Consider the following 27,171-nt stretch of genomic DNA (forward strand, 5'->3'; position numbering starts at 1 on the left):
TAGCTATCAACAACTACTAAATCCCCCCTAAATGAGATTATAAGAGTGTATATATAGGTAAAACCTAGGGCAACATTAAGGTAATTTATTCCTAAAATACCTCTTGTTTAATAACCAAATTACACCTTTAAATTCTAATCATGCGGCCACTGACGTAATCTTTATAGTCATACTTACGTCATGACGTCGCGCCGTCAACCCTGCTTTCAGCCTTTTATGCTTCGAAGTTCAGTGTCGCACTGCTAGATGTTGATGTCATTGTAACACCTCAAACCCGGCCTAGAAGTTTAAGCTGAATCTGGAAGAGTTACACCAACGTATTGAAAACTAATTCCAAATAGTATTTAGAAACCATTCAAACCCTTACTTGATTTGTCGCAAAAATCTCTTCAGAGTTTAACTTTGAAAACCAAAAATCTATTTTAGTCGATAAGTGATTCTATAGTTTCGTTTTAGAAATTGTCAGACATTGACGAGATTATCAGAAAGCAAGGAAAGTTCAGAAATAAATTACAAACCCAAAAGATCAAATCATAGATGCATCAGTGCAAACACAATTCGAGCTCTCGTACACCGTCCAATCCTAAGTCAGATGTTTACTTGAACATATAAAGATAAGACAAGGGTGAGCTCCCAAATTCGACATATAACCAAAATCAAATAAAAATAAATAGATCATAACATCTAAAACATAGTAACGCAGAGAATTTAATAACAGTTTTATAACTAGTACGGAACAGACCTAGAGTATCATAGAGATTCATAGCACAATAGAAAAAAACAAAACCAAAATAGAACAAAAAAAAACATAATAGAATAGAGCAGAATAGAAAAAAAACAGAACAAAACAACAAATGTATGTCTATGTCATTACGGTATTTGTTAAAACCATTCAGAGTGCAGATTTATTAGAAAACATCCTACCCAACTTTGCTACACACCAAAATAGAGTTCCCCAGAACTCGTCCAAATAAATCACATCAACAGATAATTGTGGACAGTGCCATTTGAAATTGCAGTTAGAACTGCTAGATAAGATACATGTGGTCAAACCACAATATTGTAGTCAAGCTGCTAGAACAGAATTGTGGATAAACCACCAGATAATGCAGATCATTAAACTATAAGAAACTTTTGCCTTTCACATCAACCCAAATCCCATGCAATATGTCACGACATGCATATACAAAGTTAAAGTAATAAGCATGTAGGTCATGCTATCGAACCATAATAGAATCAGTATGCATAGGAGTCCATGCTTTGTGAAACAGATTAATCAAACCTTAATAGATCACACCAGATTAACATGAACTCATATTCATGGTTATTTATTAGAATCAATACCAATCAAATCAACATATTCGTATATCACATATTCTTAATCAATACACTAACACAGGAGCGTACCATCAGACTTAATAGAATACAGATCATACCTAGATAATTCACACACCTCAGTGCATCCAAATAGGGTACACTATACATTAACAATCATTTTTACTTATCTTAAATCAAAATAGACATACGTATAGATAGTGGATTATTCACCAACAGATAAAAAATTCCTGAGTTTTGTTGCTTAATACAGATCATACAGACCTTATGGAAGGCCTACCTTCGGTCCAAATGACGTTCACAGCCTTAGGTGACCCACACGCCAATATGGATCCACACGGCCTAGGTGTCTGGCTCGTGTGGCCCACACAGCTTAGCACACACCCATGTGTCTCTCTTAGTGACTCACACGGCTTGTCACATGGTCGTGTGGTCCCAAATAGTGAGTTACATGGATTGGACACATGCTCGTTTCCTTAACCCGTGTGACCCTAAATAATGCCTTATGCGGTCTACCATATAGCCTGACACACGGTCGTGTGGCACACACAGCCTGACACATGTCCTACCACACGGCCTGGTACACGACCGTGTGGCGTCAAAGGCCATGTTTTTGGACGTTTGTAAATTGCAAAAATTTAGGTTTTTTTTGTTACCTACCTGTTACGGATTCGATGCAGAAGCAAAAATTATGAATTCTTGTCCTTAAAATGACATTATAGCGGCAAATTAGATGACTCATTCATAAACAAATCGTTAAGATTAGCGTCCAAAACTGAAGTTACATCAAAGAACTTTCGATACAAAACCTTAAATCAAAAATTATAAGCAACCAAAGTAAACTAGGCAAGCAAAGTCATACTCCGTACAAAATTAGTTTGGCGCAACATAGCAAAAAGAAAGGTAAGTTGAAGAGAAGAAGCAAATGGAAGAAAAATAAAAAAAAAACAAGGGAGAAATGGCGGAAAAGAAATGGGAAATGAATGTGGAATAAACACAGGAGGTTTCTAGGAAGTTTAGTTAACCAACAAAAATAAACTACCACACAAAGCAATTCAAAATAAAATGTTTCCCTATTTCTTTCATAAGGATTTGAACACCAGACCAAAGAGTACACATAAGCTTAACCATTGAACCACTAGGCTTATTTTTGTCACCAATTGATCAAAATTAACTTATAACTCACATGTCCAAATATAGGGTTTTAATTAAAAATAGCAAAATTTCAAGAGACAGGATTTGAGCCCAGAACCTTGCATTCATAGCTAGAACTCTTAACCACTGAACCATATCAGTTTACTTAGAAAAAAATTTCCAAAATCTAGGCTCAAAATCGAGAGATAACCACTCTTGATTTCAAAACTTAATTTCTTCTAACCCAATTTTTGGGATGTTACAATCGTGACATGACAGTCGTTCCTTGCATACTTAAGGCCAAATTGATGCCCTACACACTCTAATAATCCATTAATCCTATTTGAGGCCCGACTTGGCCTTACGGGTCGTCAAAACCCTAAAAACTGCATAAAAATGTTTATTTTGCCTAAATTAAACACAGAGCAATGAAAACCAAAAACAAATTAAAAACATATAAAAATGTATAAAACAAGCTCGTTAAGTGTCAGAAAGACATTAATTTACCATAACAAATTGTGGCAGATCAAACTCCCCCACAATTAAATCGTTACTTGCCCTCAAAAAACAAAAGAAAATAAATAAAATATATAGCTAAACAATATACTTGAGCCGACTTGATACATGAGATTAGATTGAAATATCGACATTAGGAAGATTTGCCTAAATATATAAATCTAGCTAGAAATTTAAATAATTTAAAATTGTTTACACCTAAACAAATTAGTTCAATCAATTACAAAGTAAACAAATTAAAGAAAATTAAATATATAGCTCCATCAAAATGTATACATGAATGTAGTACTTATTTTTGTAGAGTATAGCCAATTCAAATTTTATTTTCAACTTGGTTTATTTTTTTTTTCCATGCTTTGAAATCTAATGCAGTAATATTTCCCTGATAATCCCTTACGTTTTTTAAATAGAGAAATTGCTCACTAGAAGTGTGGTGTTGGAGCAATCCCTGCTCGCAATCATCTTCACATCGAAACAAGAAGAATTTCAACCAAGCTAACATAAAATAAAATATAAAGAAAAATAAAACTATTTAATTGCCTAGCTATTAACAACTACTAACTCCCCGTAATGAGATTATAGAGTGTATATATAGGCAAAACCTAGGGCAACATTAAGGTAATTTATTCCTAAAATAACCCTAGTTTAATAACCATAATACAACTTTAAATTTTGATCACGCGACCACTGATGTTATCTTTTTAATCACACTTACGCCACAACGTCACGACATGAAGTCCCCACGTCGCGATGTCAACCCTGCTTTTAGCCTTTTATGCTTCAAAGTTCAGTGTCGTGGCGCTAGATGTTGACGTCGCGATATGTTTGTCGTTCCTTGCATACTTAATCCCAAAATTTTGCCTTACATACTCAAATAACCCATTAATCCTACCTAAGGCTCGAGTTGGCCTTACGGGTCGTTAAAACACTAAAAATTATGTAAAAACGCTTATTTTGCATAAATCAATCACAAAGAGATAAAAATTGAAAACGAATTAAAAACGTAGGATAATGCTATAAAACAAGCTCGTTAAGTGCCAAAAAGACCTTAATTTCCACAACAAATTGTGGAAGATCATTCTTGTTCTTCAGCTTGTAATTGAGCTTTTAAGGGGAAAGTCTTAGTAGGGATAGTGATTTAGTTAACTTATAGGAGTGGGGTTGCAACTTGGTAAGTGAGTTGAAATGAAATCGTATGTTGTACTAAAGACTAATATTGAATTAATCACTAGCTAAGGCCCTGTAGACATAGAAAGTTTTCGAATTGTGTAACAAAGTCCAATGTCCATCTACTATTTTCACTTAGTTAATTAGTAAGCTCAATTGCAATTGGAAGTGCAACTAGGAGGCAGAAATCAATGAGCTTTCATTTGATATCAGAGCTAGCCTCTTAATGAACTAAGTGAAGATCTTATCATTGATTTGTTGAAAAGATGAAAGTACATCAATCTCAATAGCCCATTTGTTTGATAACATGAATTATGCTTACTAAAAGCTAAAGATAAGGGTGTTCATTAAGTCCATGGATGAGAAAGTGTGGCATTCAATTTTAATTCATTGGGTCACCCACCAACTGATGTGTGTGGCATGCAGACTCCGAAACTTAAGGTTACATGGACTAGTGATGAGGACAAGCTGACCAGTGTAAATTCTAATGACCACAATACAATATTTAACGGAGTTGGCCTCAAAGAGTTTAGGCATATCTCAAAATGTGCTACTACTAAGGAAGCTTGGATCATTTTTAAGAAGACTCATGAAGGAACCAATATTTTCAAGCAATCCAAAATCCAAATGTTGACAACTATATTTGTGTTGGATCTAGGTCCTAAGTATAGTATATTCGGTTGTACACTTTTAATTTTTTTATCATATTAGTTAATCAATTTATTCATGAATTACATTAATACAATTTGTATATTGCCCACATGTGGTTTTTGCATGTAAAGCAAAATAGAAACAAATATTAACTCACTGGTTATCTAATGTTTAACTAATACTAAATCATATTACGTGATTTGATCGTGATACGGAAAAAAACTTATATTAGTAGACAAACCTAAATATGTCCCTAGTCTAATCAGAAATGAGCAAGCCAATTGAAAGACTAATATTTAGTCTATCAAGTCCAATTGGGGAGATGTTTTGTCTTGGGCATTGGAGCGGATAACTCCCAGAAGATAGAGACATAGACATGACTGACTGAACTAGAAGTACATCAGACTAGATCCAAGCAGAATAGATCTTGAATCCATTTATGAATTTATTCACTTGTGACGTTCGTAATATGACATACCTTAATCCTGAATGGATAATGGACTATATATGTGTGATTTGTGTACTTTGATGTAAGCAAATGCTTGAGTTAAAATATATAAGGAGTCAAAAGTTGGTTTGATAGGTATACGACTTCTGCAATATGTTGCATCATTCACAATATTGGAATTCGTAGCCCAAGACATGGGTAAATGTTGAATCAAAAGTTGGTCGTTCGTCTTTGTGATGAATGCTTTAATTACTATTTGATGGTAATTGAATTTTCATGAAGGATGATGTAATGGTTATAGGACGATATTGAGAGAATGAATTTATCCCAAAGAGATTACTATGAAGATAACACACTTATGACAAGGTTATTGGATGAGCATTGATCGAGTAGCTTTCGTAATGGTATGTCATTAGGGAGAGTTTAGTCACAATACTATAGTGGAATGACTTTGTGACTAAATGAGTTTATAATTAATAGGCGAAAAGTTGGAACTTAATTATAAATCATTTGAGCCCTAATCACATATGTCTAATCGGTCCCTTTGCTAGCTCGTTGAAACCAAAAATGAATTGCTTGATGAATCAAATGGACAAAAATTGGATACAAATGATAAAGTTAGAGAAATGAGTTACATTCAAAAATGAATGTGGTTTCTCACTTAATATGAAAATGACCTGAGAATTAATTTAAGTTTTTGAGTTATTATTTAATTAAATAATTGAAATTTTAAAATAGAATTAAATTAATTGGTCATTATGAAATCTTTGAATGTAAAAATTAAATATATTTTCTTATAGATTCTTTTAAGGTAAACTTGTCATAATTTTAACAGAATTAGAATTAGTTTGAGAAAATTATTTAATTGGAAAATCAAAATTTTAAATTAAATTTATAAATAATATCTATTTGTAGAAATAGAAAAACATATATCGGGTTCGATTAAATTATAAACTGTTGAGTTAAAAGTCTAGGAAGCATATATAATTGGACCCAATAAATTAGAGGCCTGAATCCCCATAATATATATGAGGGGAAGCACACCCTATTAGTCCCTCTCACGCCTAGTTCAACTAAGGGATTGTTTTTCTATTAAATAGACATTAAATGCATTCTACTAATTCAACTAGGGTTTCACTTCCTCTCCCTATAAATAAATGGCACCAGTAGGGATAAAAATACAATAAGCTACACACAACTTTTGAGATATTATTATTTTGCCCGAAAATGGTGAGAATTTATTTCTAAGTATAAATTTTATTTTTTGAGAATAACAATTCTACTAGTTTTTATTAGAGAGAGTTTTACTTTCCCACTAAAAGTAAAGTAAATTTTTGGTCTACATTTGATTCGAATTCGTTTGAGCCCACACTCGAAGTAGTTTTTGGTACGAGAATAGTGCAAAAGGTCATCCGGTTGAAAGCAGGGAACGATAAGGATCTGTCTAGCCCAAAATATAAGTGCGATTTTGGGAAAAGTTTATTACTATAAATATCACATATCTACTCAATTTTCAAAATTTTTATTTTTTTTCACTATGCAAAAAAAAAATTTAAACTAGATTTTTTTCCCAATAATTTGGAACTCTAAAGATGCAAGAAGGAGAAACCCTTTCTAAATTCAATGCAAAATTATGTGATATCACAAATCAAGCATTTGCTTTTGGTGAAGAGTATTCTAATGCCAAATTGCTAAAAAGAAACTTAGGTTTTTACCTAAATGATTTTCTATCAAGGTGATTGCTTTAAATGAGGTAAAAGACATTGATCCTATAAGGATTAATGAACTTATTGGTTCATTGCAAAGCTTTGAGATGAAACTTGAAGAGACTAGAAAAAGAAATGTCAAAATAGAGAATAACATTCACAGCAAGTTGCATCCCTTAGTTGCTATTGAGGGTGATACTACCCTTAAGGTTCTATAGGAGGAATTAGCCTTTACTTTGACAAGGCATTGAAGAAGTTGGCTAAGAAGAGTAAGAAGTTTGATGGGAATTGAAACATTAACATTGGAAGAGGCAAGGTAGTGGTAATAAATGAAGATGCATCCAAGTAGAAGAAAAATGGAATACATTGTCATGAGTACCAATGTTTTAGACACATTCAAGTTGAATGTGCCAATACATTGAAAAAAAAAAAAGAAGTCCTCTATGTAACCAAGAGTGAAACCAGGAGTGATGATTAATCTTCAAGTGAAGTAGAAGATGATGAGAAGCATATTATTAACTATGTGACCTTTATAACCTATGTTTTGCCAACAAATACAACTAACTTAAACAACTTAAGTGATAGTGATACCAAGTCTACTAGTGTTTTTATGGATACCTATAACATCATGTTAGGCAATAGGAATATAGAGTTCAAGATAAATGAGAGACTGATTGATGACAATTCCATGTTGAACTAGGATAATTAGCACTTGCTAAACAAGTCAAAAACAAGGTCTCTTTCTTGAATGCAAAAACAACCTAACTAGAAGTCTTGAAGGAGTTGAGTGTTGCACAATTTATTTGAAAAAACAAAGATTTATCAATCATAAGTTAGATGATATCCTAGCAACTAAAAGGAGAGACCTTGGAAAAGATAGACTAGGTTATGTAGAAAAAAATAAGAAGGAAAAATAGTGCAACCTGCTATATTTTTCAAGGCTGAGGGAGTTGTTGATCAAGATGAGAGTTCCAAGAAGCCTAAGATTGTTTGTACGGAGACTTCTCACATAGGTTGTGTCACTATTATGGTGCCCTAGCTTATACCAAGCCAAACTATTGTAGGTTACTGAAGGTGATAATGCTCATTATTTCTATATTTTTTCCCTTTCACTTTAATTTTTTGATTGACTCTCGATTCATTAGGGTAGTTTGCATAAATTACAACATATTTTCATTTTATGAACTTTTAGTTGTTTTAGCTTAGAATATAAATAATTTTAATAATTATTAACTAAATAAATGTTTTGTGGCTTTAATTAGGTCAATGAGATCTCAAGATGCATGATCGAGAGCAAACAAAAGTGAAACGAGGAAGTAAAAAGCAGGAAAAACTAGAAAGGCTACCCAATTTGTGTGAACCGTGATTTTATCTTACAAGCTATGACATGGCAGGACATGAAGGATGCATAAGCCATAACGCTAAGCTAATAAGTCACAACACTTTGACCTATGTGGATAGCAATCCCAAGCCCGTTCTGATTTGTTTTAAGGTCAATTTGACCCCTTTCTTATGCTTGATGTCCAAGCATGAGTTGAAGCCATAATTAGGTCACTTAAACAACTATAAATAGGATATTTCAGGTTAGGGGTGAACACATTTTTTACATTAGCTTTAGATATGCTTTTTATGTTTTTGCATTTTTTTCTGTAAATTTCTGAACTCTTTTTCCTAGTTATGTAACACCCCTAACCTGAATCCGTCGCCGGAACAAGGTTACGGAGCACTACCGGAGTTAACAAATCAAACGGACAAAAATTTCAAACATTTCAAAACATATCAATATTCATATCAAAAACCAATAAAAATCATTCATAATGTTCTATATATGAGCCCTTGAGGCCCAAAATACGCTTTAGAAACAAGTGGGGATTAAATAAAAAAACTCAGAGAATTTTTCAAAAAATATTGAAAATTTTCAACATTGTAGGGGTCACACGGCTGTGTTGCCAGGCCGTGTGACTCACATGGCCAAAAGACACACTCGTGTTTCAGGCCATGTCGGTATTCCAAATAGAGACACATGGTTGTGTCCCAGCCCGTGTCCGTGCCCGTGTAACTCATTGACTTGGGCCTGTGTGCTAGGCCGTGTGCTAAGCCATGTAACAGCTTGACTTGCAACCTTATGAAAGCTACAGGGACACTAGGCTAAGACACGCCAGTGTCTCTGCCTGTATGGACGAAAATAGGCTTATTTTCAAGCCATTATTCTCACCCAAATTGGTATATTTCTACAATCACAAATGCACATCTATACAAGCTATAATAAGCCACCAAAACCATGCATATTCTAGCTTTAGACAAATGGTATGATCACAAACAACCAATATGCCCTTAGGCACCTCAAATGACAAAATATAAACATGTATAACTATGAACACAATTTGACCATTTGATCAACAAAGGCTTGACCAAAACTATACCAAAATGTACCATATATGACATACAAAAATTAACTCCAAATAGTCACATAATTGACATATATCTAGAGCACCAAAATACCATATTCACCTACATCATAATGACACTTATCATTTGCATATTTGAGCTATAATACCATCATTCATGAATAAGATATTCACATACATGTCAAACTAAAAAATTATCTCATCAAAATCCCAAAACTCAATCAAGTTAAATAGCATTACAACATTTCAAACACATAGGCCAACATTAGCCAAAAATACCTATACATGCCATTATAACCAAAATTAAACATTCAGAAGTACCAAAAGAGCCGATGGGTAGTGTGATATAGCTCTGACAAACTTACAACTTGAACGAGCTTCTGATTCACTATAAAACACATAAAATAACAAAGAGTAAGCATTTAAACTTAGTAAGTTCGTATAACTTAGAATTTAACTTACCATTTAATCAAGTAATATGTAATTAACAAAGCATATCCCAACACATTTTGACCAAATGCCTAAGAACAAATACACCAACCATATTAGCCATGTAAATCCATATATATGAACCAATAATCATGGATGATCTCAGCAATTAAACAAGTTCCATTTACATGTATCACCCATTTCATTTATCTATATATAATGTAACATCATTTCCATGTATTTCATGTTTATACTTGTAATAGTTCGTATCAAACTCATATCATTTTGTATCAGAACATTGCCCGTTGAACCGTTTAGAATACGGTTGGATTCCTGAGATAGCTTACACATAGTGTGCTAGCTCATTAACTGTAATTCGTCTATTCATGTACATGTATGCTCATATGACCTGTGAATCGGTATGCTCAGTCGAGCTGTAGATCGTTATGCTCTTACGAGCTATAAACTGATATGCACTTACAAGCTATAAATCAGTATGATCTCACGAGATGTGGAGTATCCACAACACACATGATCTCAACCAAATCATGTAACCCCAATAACATGTCATTTGTATTCTACGGATTCCGATAGTTCAAACGGGGCTCGGTAATCGTTGTACGTTATTGGGTATGAAATCGGTAATCATGTATAACAATTCATAACATATATATATTAATTTAAAACATATAAACACAATTTAATTACACGAACTTACCTCAACTAGTATACGTAGATACGGAGGCGATTAATTCGAGACTTTCTCTTTACCCCGATCCAATCTGTACTAGGTCTAACTAGATCTATACAGATAAAGTTAACTCAATTCGACATATAATTCATTCAATTTAATCCGAAACATATTTTTGGAAAAAATGACCATTTTCCCCTATACTTTTAATTCTTTTCAATTTAGTCCTTAGCTCATTAAAATGGAAATTTACACAACTTCACCACAACCAGCTATGGTCGAATATCAATTAGGTCCCTAGCATGCTCTATATTTCATTTATTTCATATTTTTACCATGTAATATTTTTCTATTTTTCAATTTAGTCCCTAATTCACAATTTCATCAAAATCTCTTTATAAAAGTTGTTTATCTAACAACAAGCATTCATTTTCTATCATAAAACTTCAACAATCATGTATATTTAACAATGGTAAAACCCTAATAGTTTAAAATTTTCACAAATTAGTCCCCAAGATAGCTAGATTAAGCTACAATGATCCCAGAAACATAGAAATCATTAAAAACAGATTAAAAATACATACCTAATCAAAGAAATAAAGATGGCTGAATGAAGCTTCAACAATGGCTTCAATTTTCTGTAATTTTCGGTTGAAAATGATAATGGAAGATGATGATTAATTTGGTTTTACTTTAATTTATCATTTATGACTTATTTACTTAATTAACCTTTAAAATTAATCCAAATCTCAAAATTGCTAAGCCATCATATTCCACTATGTCATTTATGGTCTAATTACCATATAAGGACTTCCGCTTTAAATTTCTATAGCTATTTAATACCTTTAGCTATTAGAAATCAATTTTTGCACTTTATGCGATTTAGTCCTTTTTATCAAATTGAGCATGTAAACGGTAAAATTTCTTAATAAAATTTTTATACGGTAATGCTATCATGTTGTAGGCAATAAAATAATAATAAAATAATTTTTTTTGACTTCAAAGTTGTGGTCTCGAAACCACTGTTCTGATTTCACTGAAAACGGGCTGTTACAACTCTCCCCCTAAAGGGATTTTCGTCCTCAAAAATCTTATCAGAAAAGAGGTTCGGATATTGTTTTCTCATAGCTTCCTTGGGTTCCCAAGTGGCTTCTTCTATTCCATGTCATTGCTAGAGAACTTTTACTAAAGCTATGTTCTTGTTTCTCAATTTTTTCACCTCTCGTGCCAAAATTCTGATCGGTTCCGCACTGTACGACATATCAGGCTGAATCTCGATATTTGTCAGGGAGATAACATGTGAAGGGTTAGATCGGTACCGTCGTAACATAGAAATGTGAAAGACATTATGAATCTTTTCTAGTTCTGATGGTAAAACTAATCGATACGCAATAGGTTTGATTCTTTCAGTAGTCTCATATGACCCGATAAATCTCAGACTCAGCTTTCCTTTGTGACCGAACTGAAAGACTTTCTTCCAAGGTGATACTTTCAGAAACACTCTATCACTGACTTGAAATTCAATGTCTTTTCGTTTAAGATTCTCGTATTATTTCTGACGATCAAACTGTCTCGAATCACTTTTACTTTTTCTTTAGTCTCACGAATCAAATCAACCCCGGGTATCTTTCTCTCACTGAGCTTAGTCCAGTATAACGAAGTTTGACATTTACTGCCATATAAAGCCTCATATGGTGTCATCTTTATACTCGATTGAAAACTGTTGTTGTACGTGAGTTCGACCAACCGTAAATATTTCTCCAAGTTGTCTTCAAACTCCAAAACACAACAACGAAACATATCTTTGATAATCTGAATTACTCGTTCGTACTGACCATCTATCCGAGGATGAAATGCAGTGCTAAAATGCAACTACGTACCGAGAGCTTCCTATAACTTTCTCTAAAATCATGATGTAAACCGCGGATCACTGTACAAAATAATGGAGACTGGCACTTCATGTAATCTGACAATCTCTGAAACGTATAACTCAGCTAATCTATCAATGGAGTAATCTATATATACCGAAATAAAATGTGCAGACTTCGTCAAGTGGTCAACGATAACCTAGATGACATCTTTCTTTCTCGGTGGTAGGGGTAAATTCGATACGAAATCCATAGTAACTCGATCCCATTTCCACTCCAGTATCATCACTAGCTGTAATAATCCAGAAGTTACCTGATGTTCAGCTTTAACTTGCTGACATACAAAACATTTAAATACAAATTCAAATATCTCTCGCTTCATTCCCGACCACCAATACATCTATTTCAAATCATCGTACATCTTATTACTTCCCGTGTGAACAGAGAAGCTACCATTATGAATGAGTCTTGAATTCTTTGGTACACAAATTCTACCTCTGAATAATAAGCAACCATCAGATCCTATTTGAAATTTGGAATCAGAAGTCAACTTATACTATGCCCATTTAGCTAACTAATCGTCATCACATTTCTGAGCTTCACAGATCTGGTGTAAAAACATTAGTCTAGCTTTCAACTCAGCTAAGATCGATCCATCACCAGACAATTTCAGTCGTGTATTCATCGCTCGCAGAGAAAATAAAGACTTTCTACTCAGAGCGTCAGCAACCACATTTGCTTTTCCCAAATGATAATCAATGATCAACTCATAATCTTTTAATAGTTTGACCCACCTACGCTGTCTCAAATTCAAATCTTTCTGTGACGTTAGATACTTCAAACTTTTATGATCAGTAAATATATGACATTTTTCGCTGAACAAATGGTGTCGCCAAATTTTCAACGTAAACACAATAGCTGACTCTAAGTCATGTGTCGGATAGTTTTTTTCATGTGGTTTTAATTGTTTGGAAGCATAAGCTATTACTTTGTCTTTTTGCATCAAAACACAACCTAAACCATTTAACGATACGTCGCTAAAACTTAAAAATTCTTTACCCAATTTAGGCTGAACCAGAACTGGTGCTTCGATCAACAGTGTTTTCAACTGATTGAAACTTTGCTGATCTTTCTCGGACCATTCAAATTTCACATCTTTCTGTAGAATTCGTGTCATCGGTATAGCTATCATCGAGAAAACTTTAACAAACCTTTGGTAATAACCAGCTAATCCCAGAAAACTTCTGACATCGGATACATTTTTTTGGTGGTTTCTAGTCAACAACTACTGAAATTTTACTCGGATCAACTCTAATGCCTTCATCCGATACTACATGTCCCAGAAAACCAACTTCTCAGAGCCAAAACTCACATTTGCTAAATTTAGCAAACAATTAGTTATCTCATAAAGTTAGCAACACAATCCTCAAGTGTTCAGCATGCTCGGACTAATCTGGAGAATAGATCAGAATGTCGTCAAGAAATACCACAACAAATCTGTCTAAATACGGTCTGAAGATTCTGTTCATCAAATCCATAAATACTATAGGTGCATTAGTTAAACCAAATGGCATCACAAGAAATTTGTAGTGTTTGTACCTGGTTCTAAATGTAGTTTTTGGCACATCCGAATCTTTCACCTGTAGCTGATAGTAACCAAAACAAAGATAAATCTTTGAGAATACTGTGGCAGCTTTCAATTGATGAAATAGATCATCAATATGAGGCAGTGGATATTTTTTCTGGATTGTAACCTTGTTGAGTTGACGGTAATCTATACACAATCTCATCGATCCATCCTTTTTCTTAACGAACAGAACTGGTGCACCCCAAGGTGAAAAACTAGGTTGAGCAAAACCCCTATCTATCAACTCTTGTAGTTGTGCTTTCAGCTCTTTTAATTTAGTAGGAGCCATTCTGTAAGGTGCTATCGACATTGGTGATGTCCTTGGTACAATTTCAATAGCAAACTCAACTTCTCTGATCAGCGGTAACCTAGGTAACTCCTCTGGATACAGAAGAGGATACTTGCAAACCACTAGCACTGTTTCCAGCTTTGATTCAGGCATTTTCGAATCCCAAACATAAGCAAGGTAAGCATTGCAACCTTTTCTCACATATTTTTACGCTAACATAGCAGATATAACAACAAGCAACCCACTCGAACTATCTGATTTAATACGAAGTGTCTCACTGTTCTGACATTTCAGTACAACAAGCTTACGTCTACAATTTAAAATCGCATCATGTAGAGCTAGTCAATCCATCCCCAAAATCACATCAAATTCATCAAACAGTAACAACATGAAATCAGCTGGAAAATTGTAACCCCGAGTCATTAAAGGACAATTCTTGTAAACTTTATCAACTAGCACATACCGACCTAGGGGGTTCGATACCTTAACCACGAATTCAGTGGACTCAACAGGTAAATTCTTACTGGATCCCGAATTAATTAAAGCAGTAATATCTGTATCAAAAATAGAGAAAGTACCAATAATAACATTTGGGGAAGAAGCATCCTCTCATGCGCGAATAGCGTAAGCCCTAGCTAGTGCTTGTACCCCGGATCTCACAACAAAATATTTTGTAACACCACGGGCACTACTCACATTTTTTAGATTACGAGGTGGTCTACCTCTCGCAGCAGTGTTGCTTGGTCTCGTGGTCTGAGCTTTCTCTTTCTTGGATTTTTCTGGACAATCCCTAATATAGTGGTCTAAGGAATCACACCTGAAACACGCTCCGTTCTTTAATCGACACTTTCCATAATGTGATTTCTTTCAATGCTTGCATTCAGGCCAAGCATCTTTGACACTTCCCGCACTTGCTAGAGGTGTAGCCTGAGGTTTTGGACTGGAGCGTCGGGTACCTCTGTCTCTACTAGAATAACCCACAGAAGCTGTAGAACGGTTCTAATGTTCTTTTGATTTCCTTGATACTGACTGATAGGACTTTCCAGTCGATCTCTTTCTCGAGTCTCTAGCTTCAAAATCAGCACTTCTTTTCTCTTTACTGAGTTCATCGGCAAACAATACAACGAATTCTTTCAGCTTAAGAATTCCAACCAGAAGCTTAATGTTCTTGTTTAACCCTTCTTCGAATCTTTTACAAATAACAGTCTTGGTCAGAATACATGCACAGGCATATTTACTCAGTTTGACAAATTCTCGCTCGTACTCTGATAAAGAAATACGACCCTATTTGAGCTCGAGAAATTCACATTTATGATCTAGTAACCCCTGACTAATGTATTTCTTTCGAAATTTGATTTGAAAGAATTCCCAGGTGATCCGCTCTCTCGGCACAATAGAATTCAATGTCTTCCACCACTGATAAGCCGAATCTTTCAACAAGGATACCGCACGTTTAACACATTCAGCCGGTGAACAAGATAGTTCATGGAAAACGTTAATTGTGTTCTCTAATTAGAATTCTGCTCTCTCGGGATCATCTTCAGTAGTAGCTTTAAATTCTTCATCCTCGTACTTACAAATCTTATCCATAGTCGGCTTATTAAATCGTATAGTTTCCAAACCTTGAGGAATAATGGGGACTAGCTAGAGAGCAGGAGGGGGTGGAGGTTGTTGAGTAGCCGAATTCATCTGTACAAAATCGGTAAACCATTCGTTCATTTCTGGAAGAAGGCTTCTTTAGCCTCTCCTCCCTGACCTTCAGATAAGGGCCTTGTACCGTTCGATGCTACTCCGTGACAAGAGGCTTGAGCATTACTCTCGACTTCATCGGAGTCAGCTCGGTCGGATGTCATTGCTATATGAAAACATGCTTTAAAACGATCAGAAGATATCACACTATCATTGGTTATGTAATGGCATGTATAGCAAGACTCGTACACGCTACGTCCAATCTGAGAATCGAGTAAACTGTAGCTCTGATACCAATAAATGTAACACCCCTAACCCAAATTCATTTTCGAAACAAGGTTACGAATCATTATCGAAGTTAACAAATCAAACGGACAGAAATTTCAAACATTTCAAAACATATACAAGCCCTCGAGGCCTAAAATACGCATTAGAAACAAATCGAGACTAAACTGGAAACTCAAAGAACTTTTTAGAAAACATTGAAAATTTTCAACACTACAGGGGTCACACAGCCGTATGACTCACATGGCCAAAATACATGCCCGTGTCTCAGGCCGTGTGGGCATCTGAAATAGGGATACACGGTCATTTCCCAGCCCATGTCCGTGTCCGTGTAACTCACTGACTTGGGCCATAAGGCCAAGCCACATGCCTGTGTGCCAAGCTGTGTACCCTTCGAAGTTACCCCATACGCCCGTGTGCTAGGCCGTGTAACACTACCTGACTTGCAACCCTTTGAAAGCTACAAGGGGCACACAACCGTGTCACTTGGCCATGCGTCACACACAGCTGAGACACGCGCCCGTATCTCTACCCGTGTGGACAAAAATAGGTTTTTTTTCAAGTCATTTTTCTCACCCAAATTGGTATATTCCTACAATCACAAATGCACATATATACAAGCTATAATAAGGCACCAAAACCATGCATATTCTAGCTTTATACAAATGGTATGATCACATACAACCAATATGCCCTTAAGCACCTTAAATGACAATATATAAACATGTATAACTATGAACATAATTTGATCATTTGATCAACAAAGGCTTGACCAAAACTATACCAAAATATACTATATATAACATACAAAAACTAGCTCCAAATAGTCACATAATTCACATGTATCTAGAGCACCAAAATACCATATTCACCTACATTATAATGACACTTATCATTTGCATATTGAAGCTATAATACCATTATTCATTAATAAGCTATTCACATACATGTCAAACTAAAACATTATCTCATCAAAATCCCAAAACTCATCAAGTCAAATAGCCATTACAAAATTTCAATCACATAGGCCAACATTAGGCAAAAATACCTATATATGCCATTATAACCAAAATTAAACATCCGAAAGTACCAAAAGAGTTGATGGATAGTGTGATATAGCTCCAAAAAACTTCCAACCCGAACGAGCTTCCGATTCACTATAAAACACATAAAATAACACAGAGTAAGCATTTAAGCTTAGTAAGTTCGTATAACTTAGAATTTAACTTACCATTTAATCAATTAATAGATTAGTAACAAAGCATATCCCAGCACATTTTGGCCAAATGCCTAAGCACATATACACCAACCATATTAGCCATGTAAATCCATATATATGAACCAATAATCATGGATGAGCTTAACAATTAATCAAGTTCCATTTACACGGATCATCCATTTCATATATTTATCTATCATGTAACATCATTTCCATGTATTTCATGTGTATACATGAAATATTTCGTATCAAACTCATACCATTTCGTATCAGAACATTACCCGTTAAACCGTTTAGAATATTGTTGGATACCTGGGATAGCTTACACATAACTGTAATCTGTCAATTCATGTACATGTATGCTGATACGAGTTGTGAATCGGTATGCTTAGTCGAGCTATAGTTCGATATGCTCTCACAAGCTATAAATCGGTATGCTTTTACGAGCTATAAATCAGTATGCTCTCATGAGCTGTGGAGTATCCGCAACAAATGCAGGATCTCAACCAAATCATGTAACCCTAATAACATGTCATTTGTATCCTACAGATTCCTATGATTCAAATGAGGCTCGATAGTCGTTGTACGTCATTGGATATGAAATCGGTAATTATGTATAACAATTCATAACATATGTATATTTCAATTTAAACCATATAAATACAATTTAATTACACGAACTTACTTCGATGAGTATACGTAGAAACAAAGGCGATTAATCCGAGACTCTCTTTGTCCTGATCTAACTCCGTACTAGGTCTAACTGGATCTATACGGATAAGTTTAACTTAATTCAACATATAATTCATTCAATTTAATCCAAAATATATTTTTGGAAAAATTGCCATTTTCCCCTATACTTTTAATTATCTACAATTTAGTCCTTAGCTCATAAAAATGGAAATTTACACAATTTCACCACAACGCACTATAGTCGAATATCAATTAGGTCCCTAGCATGCCCTATATTTCATTTATTTCACAATTTCACCATGTAGTATTTTTTTATTTTTCAATTTAGTCCCTAATTGATAATTTCATCAAAATCTCTTTACAAAAGTTGTTTATCTAACAACAACCATTCATTTTCTATCATAAAACTTCAAAACTCATGTATATTAAACAAAGGAAAAACCCTAATAGTTTAACATTCCACAAATTAGTCCCTGAGCTAGCTAGATTAAGCTACAATGATCCCGAAACATAGAAATCATTAAAATAGATTAAAAATACATACCTAATCAAAGAAATATAGATGGTCGAATGAAGCTTGAAAAATGGCTTCAATTTTCTCTAATTTTGGTTGAAAATGATAATGGAAGATGATGATTAGTTTGATTTGATTTTAATTTATCATTTATTACTTATTTACCTAATTAACCTTTAAAATTAATCCAAATTTCAAAATTGCCGTGCCATCATATTCCAGTATCTCATTTATGGTCTAGTTATCATATAAGGACTTTCAATTTAAAGTTCTATAGCTATTTAATACCTTTAGCTATTCGAACTAAACTTTTACACTTTATGCGATTTAGTCCTTTTTATCAAATTGAGCACTTAAATGGTAAAATTTCTTAACGAAATTTTTATACAGTAATTCTATCATGCTGTAGGCAATAAAATAATAATAAAATAAAATTTTTGACTTCAAATTTGTGGTCCCAAAACCACTATTTTGATTTCACTAAAAACGGGCAATTAGAAGTCAGATAAGATTTCGACATTTTGATTCTTCAAGTTCATGATATCTAATTGAAATCTATTTGGTATTCACATATGTTCTATTTTAATTACAAATATGGAGGTTTGTAGAATATTGGTATCGCATTTGATAACTTAAAATATTTGCCTATTCAATTAGAATTTTTAAATATGTACTTGTTTTCTAATACTTGTGACAAATAGTATGGTTGTGTATGTCAAAGTATACAATTATTATTATATGGATATGAATAACCCGCTTTTACATGCTTGTTGGCTAGAATTTTATTTTTCTAGTTCTTAATGCTTTTGATAAATTGGATCCTAGATGCTTCGTTATAAGGCTACAACTATATGTAGATTAAAAACAAACAATATATTGAATAGAATTAATTGTGATGTATTGCAAGTATATAGGTTGTGTTGTAATATTTGTGTACAATGAAACACAGAGTATTTTTAGGATCGAACCTAAAGGATTGAAAGCAAATGTAATCGTAGAACATCCTAAAGCCGACCTGATTCGCCGGATCCAAATCTTGAGTGTTACATTACTATTATAGACTTATATCTACTTAAGACATACAAATTTTTAAAGAAATACATCTTATTTAGTAATACTGCCCGTCAAAGTTACATTTGGGTGTAGATTGTGTACAAAACTTGCAAGGGTAATTGTTCATCACATTTGCTTATACTGTCCCACTTATTTAACCTTTAAGTAATATAACTGGCTTAGATTATTTGGCCAGCACAACTGAGTTATCCTGAGGCTTATAAGAAAATTTTCAAGACTTGGTCGAAATGTTTCTATTAGACTTGAACACACCCGTTCAACCCCCGCTCTATATGCATAAGTGCCCTCTTCACCACTCCTTTGGCACAGCCTTGGTGCCATCCCTCCTGCCACCTCCTTTACCTGAGACATAAAAACATAGGGGTAGGTTCAATAGAACTTAGTAAGAAAACCCTTTTTTTAACTAAGTCCTTATTCAAGGATTTCATCATTTGTTTCTCGTTCATAAATTTAACCCTATCGATTGTACAAAATTTTCATAACCTTCTATACTGGCTTTTCTTTCAGAGCTAATCCACAATTGCCAATTCTTAGAATATCGTGCTCGCCATTTATTCAGAGTCTTCCCATAGGCTTTGCCTTTAGATGGTCATCATGAGAACCATTATTCATATTTTGCCACGAAGGCGTTCCTTTCCAAAGATAGCCATAGAGGTTTTTCCTTTCGGAGTCTCACCATAAAGGCATCCTTTTAACAGAGATAACCACAAAGGCATCCTTTTAACTGAGGTAGCCACAAAGGCATCTTTTTAACAGAGATAGCCACAAAGGTATCCTTTTAATAAAGATCGACACAAAGGCATCCTTTTAACAGAGATAGCCACAAAAGGTAGCCTGTTAATAAAGATTGTCACAAAGTCTTCCTTTAATAGAGATCGCCACAAAGGCTTCCTTTAACATGGATTAGCCACAAAGGCAATTTTTTAGGTCGTGCCACAAAGGTGTCTCCTTAAAAATTACCACACATGTATTCCTTATCAAAGATTTGCCACAAAGGCATTTCCTTAATAGAAATAGCCACAAAGGCTCGCTTTTACGAAAATTGGTTTTTTTGACGATAGTGATTCGCCTAAACTCACCATCTGTCCTTTACATATTCCATATGATGCCATGGCCCAGCCATGGTCTTACACTATATGGTCTTCAAAGTGCCATGGCCATAGACTTGTCCTTATCAAATATTCGTGTTGTTAGTCCTGATGGACCCTTTTAGATGACTCCAAAGACAAACACATGCTCATCATGCAGATTCATATATGACAGACTTATTCCTTTCAGACTTCTTCATTATAGATGCATTCATGCTTACAAATGCAATGCACTTCACATCAAACTCCTTCAAATCGTTACTAACTCATGACAGACATGTTCATGCTTTCAGACATATATGAATTCATGTCGTTCTTTTCCTTTTTTAGAGTCATAAAGTCATGCTTTACTAGTTTCCATTTCATGCTTTAGTCACTTACCATAGAAATATCTAGACTACAAATATACACGTAAGAGTCAGTCTAGATACTCACCTGGTGGTACTGTAGCAACCACTACTTAGTGGAACAGAGTAATGTCATTAAGCCTCATCTATTAACCTCTCACCTTTCTTCAACTCATAAACCCGTATAGGTACTATTTCTCCAAGCACTCTTACATATCTATGTTTTCTTAACAGGGGAGGTTTATAAACCTTACCTTGTCATGGAGAAATCGTTGGTGACGTTCAGGGTCTCAAGCCTAACATTAATAAATCCTCCTTCCTACCCTTCCAAACAATAATGTTAGAAGAGTGAAGAAGGGTTTCCTTATCTTATCGAGTATATCTATTTATATAACCTATAGCCTTATTGAAACCTAGCAAATGACACCATTTTTTGAATTGTCTTATCAAGGTCTTTTACTCCCGAGAAACTGAATTAAGTGTTTTTCCTTTCTTTATAAGTAAGCTGGTTTACGTCTAGTCAGGTGCTCCAAATTCAATACTTGTATTATAGTTTCTCAAAGGTCGTCTATTCTATATCTTATTTTTGTTTGTGTTGCTTGAGGACAAGAAATAACTTAAGTATAGGGGAGTTTGATCGGTCGTAATTCAGTGTAGCAAATTAAACTAATTTCTACACTTCAGGAGCTTGAAAGAAAGCATTTTCATTAAATTTTAATTATGTTTTTTTAAGTTTTCTTAAAGTTAATAAAATGTGTAAATTGAGACTTTTATTGACCTTAGGGGCCGAATAAGGCCTAAAGGGGAGCTAATGAACTTTGTAAGTGTGCAGGAGACCATTAGAAAGTGTAATAAATTGATACTAGTCACTATGTAGCAACACAGAATGATCAATGTCGCAACATAGGGAGTAGAATGGAGAAATCATGTGACAGCCTTTGATGAAACGACACAACCTAAGGGTGTTACAACATACCCTCGAAGATATCCCAAAAGGAGTATACTGACTCCTATGTCGCGACATCAACTCTAGATGGGAATTAACACGAGCCAGGGGCATTTTGGTCCCCACAATCAAAATTAAAACTTGGGAACATTAGCTAACCTAGGGTTAAGGATGACGACCACATGAAATCTATAAATAGGCTCATTTGTTACACATTACAAACCACCAATTACTTAGTTTAGAATTCTACTTTTAATTTTAGTTTAACTTTTCTTTCTTCTTAGGTTCTAGATTTATTTTCAAGTTGTTCTTTGTTTATCTGAAGAGATCTGATTTCTAAAGACAATCAAACTTGTGAATTCACTGTATTCTTAATACAAATAAAACATTTTCTTAAACTCTATACTTCAATTCATTTATTATGTTCTATCTTTATATCGATTCTATATTGCTTATGAAAATCATGAGGAACTAATCCCTCTATGGGGGATTAACGAGTGGAGGTATGATTTATTAACTATTTTTTAAGGTTACTCAATGGATGAGCTGTTTGGGAAAGGAAAAACATAAAACCTAGGCCTAACAACCCTAGAAAGTCATCAAGGTAGGAATTAACCTAAAATTGGTATGACCTATCCTTGAACAGCTTCACCTAAAGCCGGTTTGGACTTTGAGGTCGAAAGATAAGTAGTTATTTTTGACTCGTTCTTTTAGTGGAAGGTTAGAAGATATTGCTTGAATAGTGACCAATTGATCGACGAGGAACTTGAAGCGACAGTTGATGAAGATTACTAAAGTGAACTAATCATCCATAATCAGATTTGATTTATTGTATTTTTCGATGTCTTGATATTTATTTCTTTATTTTATTATTTTTTATTATTATAAAAATATTAAAAAAACCTCATTTATATATCTTTTACTGCAATATTCACACTTTGGACGTTAGTACGATAAGAGGCGGTCAATAGCAATTTACCCAACTAAGATTTCATGCATTCAAGATTTATTCTCAAATTAATACATGCTATGCATAAAACCAATCATACATTACATAAACAAACCATTCATAATAGTATCGACCATTCAACCATTCAGTCAATCATGCAACATTGCAAAAATGCCATTTAGTTAAGGCTGGTAAAGTACCTGATTTGGCCACTTTAAAAAAAAGAGATTTACTTAGACATTTAACTAAACACAACCAGCAAGCTTAATCAATATTTGTAACATTCAAAATATTATTAAAACACTTAAATTACCAAGTTAGGACCCACACCTTATTTTCGCACTACTGCAACACTACTTGCAAAGCACACAATTTCTCCTTAAAACCTTAAATCGAACCTAAATTAAAATAAATAGGAATTTATTGAGTTAGGTTGCTGTAAAAAAAACCTTAAAACATACCCATAAGAATTTAATCGAATCATCGTTTCCATAAAATTTCTCGGTCCAAAGAGACTAAGTTACTTACATTGGTTTAACGTGAAATGTACGCACAAACATTTAAAGGCTTCACTGTTGGTTTGGGGCGTTTAAGTTGGAACCTAACACAATTAAATACTAAAAAATAAATAGCTATTCAATCATTAAAAACCTTAATCCAATCAATTAACAATTTTCCCAACAATTAAGTCAAAACTACGCATTAACCCTTAACCATCCGCACTTACGCTTTCCGAGTTGTCGAATGATCAAGATTGAATTTTCTTAAGTCACACATGATTAGAGGTTGATTAGGAAGGGTTGACGAGACCAATATTTTTCTGGAAATAGATTATAAAAATTAAAGAAAACATAAGCCCCCTTTTGTGCCTCTAAGCGCAACATACCACCATAAATGATGGCAAATCGAGCATAATTTGAAAGCCAATAAAAATCACTTTTGAAAGATGGAAAATTAACCATAAAATAATTAAAAATAACCCCAATTCCATATCTAAGAAATTAAGTATTTTCTTCAAATATTCCTCAAGAAAATGTAAGAAAAATGGCACTTACACTTGCTAGAAAGAAGGGACGACAATGGAGATTCTTGGGCACTAATAAAGATCGTTCTTGGGGTTTAAAGATTTTAGGCTGGAAAAATATGGAAAATGGAAGCAAGAATGAGAGGAGAATGGTGCAAGAACTTGTTGCAAAAGAAAGAAAAAAGAAATGGTGGAAATTGGTGGTTTGGGCCGCAGCACACAAGGGAAAAGAAAAGAAAAATTGAAAAGAAAGGATGAGAGGAATAGGGAAGGGCCACTAGGGTGAAAAGAAAATGGCTACAGGCTAAAAAAAAATTGATATTTATACCTAGGTTGACTAGGTAGGGGTGACACAAAAATAGGGAGAAGGAAAAATTCTAGCAAAATTTTAGCTATTTTGCAAAGGAAGGGATTGAAACTTGGGACCTTGATCTAATTTCCATGCTTCCTTATTTCTTTTTAACCACTAGACTATTTACTCATGTTTTAAATAATTTCACAAAACTTTTAAGCTAAATGTTGGGATGTTATAAATTGAGAGCTGTGGTTTGGATGCTAAATCATTCCTCGAGACTTTGAGATTCCCTAATACCAATATACAGAATAAACAAGTTGTATGCTAGGCGATAACGCTCAGTGGTACTTCCATGATTCAAGCCACATAAATAACACGGTAACATGATAAATATATGTCATTACAAGATCGCATTCCAATTATATCATATCAAGTGCTTCACTTTCATACAAAGCCATCAATTAAAATCTAATTTATGTATATCATATTATCAAACTATTGCCAATCATGCATATATTTCCATTTAAATTATCACCAGTTAATCATATCAATATAACATATCAAACATTACTTTCTATTAGCATTAATACAGTTAATTTCATTTCAATTCAAGCCATTTAATGTATCATTATCTTGTTTCGTATCAAATCTATTGATTTGCTATATTTTCATATCACCCTCTAGGTTCAGATAACCAACTCTCATGGTCTTTCACATGCTATCAATAATCACATATCACATAAATGCATTTGAAATACCATTTTGTATTATCAAAACATTGCATACATCATTTAACCAATACAGATTTTATATCCAGATTTCAAAATTAAATGTAATGTTTCGCCCAATGCAATCTTAGTAAAAATAAACTCAGACACACGAGTGAACTACACCACACCAAGATAGCTCATCTAAGCATAAACTACACTACATCAAGGCACCAAACTGCAAAGCCCGTAGGCATCAAATGTATATACGTATTTAAATACATTCCTCCACCACACCAAGGTTTTCATAGAGAAAATGAATACTGAATGATCCACAATAGATGTTGGGTCCTGAAATAACCTGTCATAATCTTCATATAATCAACTGTCTCGTACACAAGCGTGCATGGGCATACCCTTTTTGGCATGCCAATTGTATCCTAGTCTTTTACTATGCTCACATGGGTATCAACCATTCATATATCATAATCTCATTTAATTTCATCATCAATTTATATGCATATATATAAATATTCAATATCATATAGCATAATGCATACCACATATCATATATTAATAATATCACACTCTTTTATACTATATTCATTGAATCCAGTTCGATATTCAATATCATTCAATATTGTCAACACAAATCAATTCATATAACTTTCATATCATCACATATTCAACACCACTGCTCCATGGCATTTCTATCATCAATTCATAATATAAGACATTTAACAATTTATATATTACTTATTTCTATTTTATTCAATTCAGTCCAACTTTTCAATATTCAGTTTCACCAATCACGAATCACATTATAAGACAATTAATCATCTTACCTCAATAGCTAATATGCCACAATCATGCATGTATATATATTATGTGAATCATAAAAGTACAAACCGATAATTCAACTACTTGTCAACGACACTTACCTTTCCTTTCTCTCATGACGACCCAATGTCTTCTTTCACTACAATCGATAACTTAATAAATAAAAAATATTAGATTTCATTTAATTCACATCCAAATACAAAGCCACACATATTTTTTCATTTTATTTAATTTAGTCACTATACTCGAGATATGCGTATTTTTCGATATTTGGCTTGGATTAAAATTAAAATTCATATTCTTTCACTAAGGAATCTATATTTTATATTTATTGCACAACCTCAATACAAATTTTAAATTTATTCAATTTAGTCCCTAATATTACAAAGTTAGCTAACAAGCTAAATTAGTTTTACAATCTAGTCTTTTTCATGATCTAAGCTTAATATCTATCAATTTCAAGCCTAATTCATCAATTTCTCATTAATGGAAACTTGCTAAAATTAAATAATTAAAAATAATTGATAGATGGGCTAGCTAAATCAAGCTCCTGTGATCATAAATCTATAAAATTCAAAGAAAAATGGCTTAAAGACTTACATGAAGTGATAGCCGAAAGTTTGAATGTTTTCTTTCTTTTATACTTCAATGGAGGACAATAATAGAATGAGAAAGATGAGAAAATGTTTGCATCTTACTATTTTAATTTTTGTAATTAAATTATATTTTAATTAATCTTAATTAATTAATTTAATTAAAACATTGACATATATTTTAATCATAGAGTTGACATAATGGGAATCATCATCATTATCCACCAGAAGATGCTAACTAATGGTTAAATAACAATTTTGGCCCTTTAGATCATTGCTATTTAAGTCCCCAAGCTTTTTCTTAATTAAAACTCAATAGCGATTGGAATTTTACAATTTAGTCATTGAGCTTTAATTAGCTACTTTTCGGCTAAATTACTTTATCGATCTTTATTATAATTTCATATTAACCCCTCAAATAATATTATTTTATATTTACAGATTCGATTTTCAGAAATAAGATTCCAAAATCAGATTTTCAGACACCATTAAAATTCAGGTCGTTACATTGGACATTCTTTCAGACTAAGTTCAAAAAGAAATATGTCAGTGAATTGTATTTGGAAGATAAAAAAATGGATTTCATGATGTTGAAACAAGGCGACCTGTTAGTATTTGACTATGAGCAAGATTTCTTGC

Source organism: Gossypium raimondii, chromosome 2 (genome assembly GCF_025698545.1).
Source record: "Gossypium raimondii isolate GPD5lz chromosome 2, ASM2569854v1, whole genome shotgun sequence".
Taxonomy (NCBI): Eukaryota; Viridiplantae; Streptophyta; class Magnoliopsida; order Malvales; family Malvaceae; genus Gossypium; species Gossypium raimondii.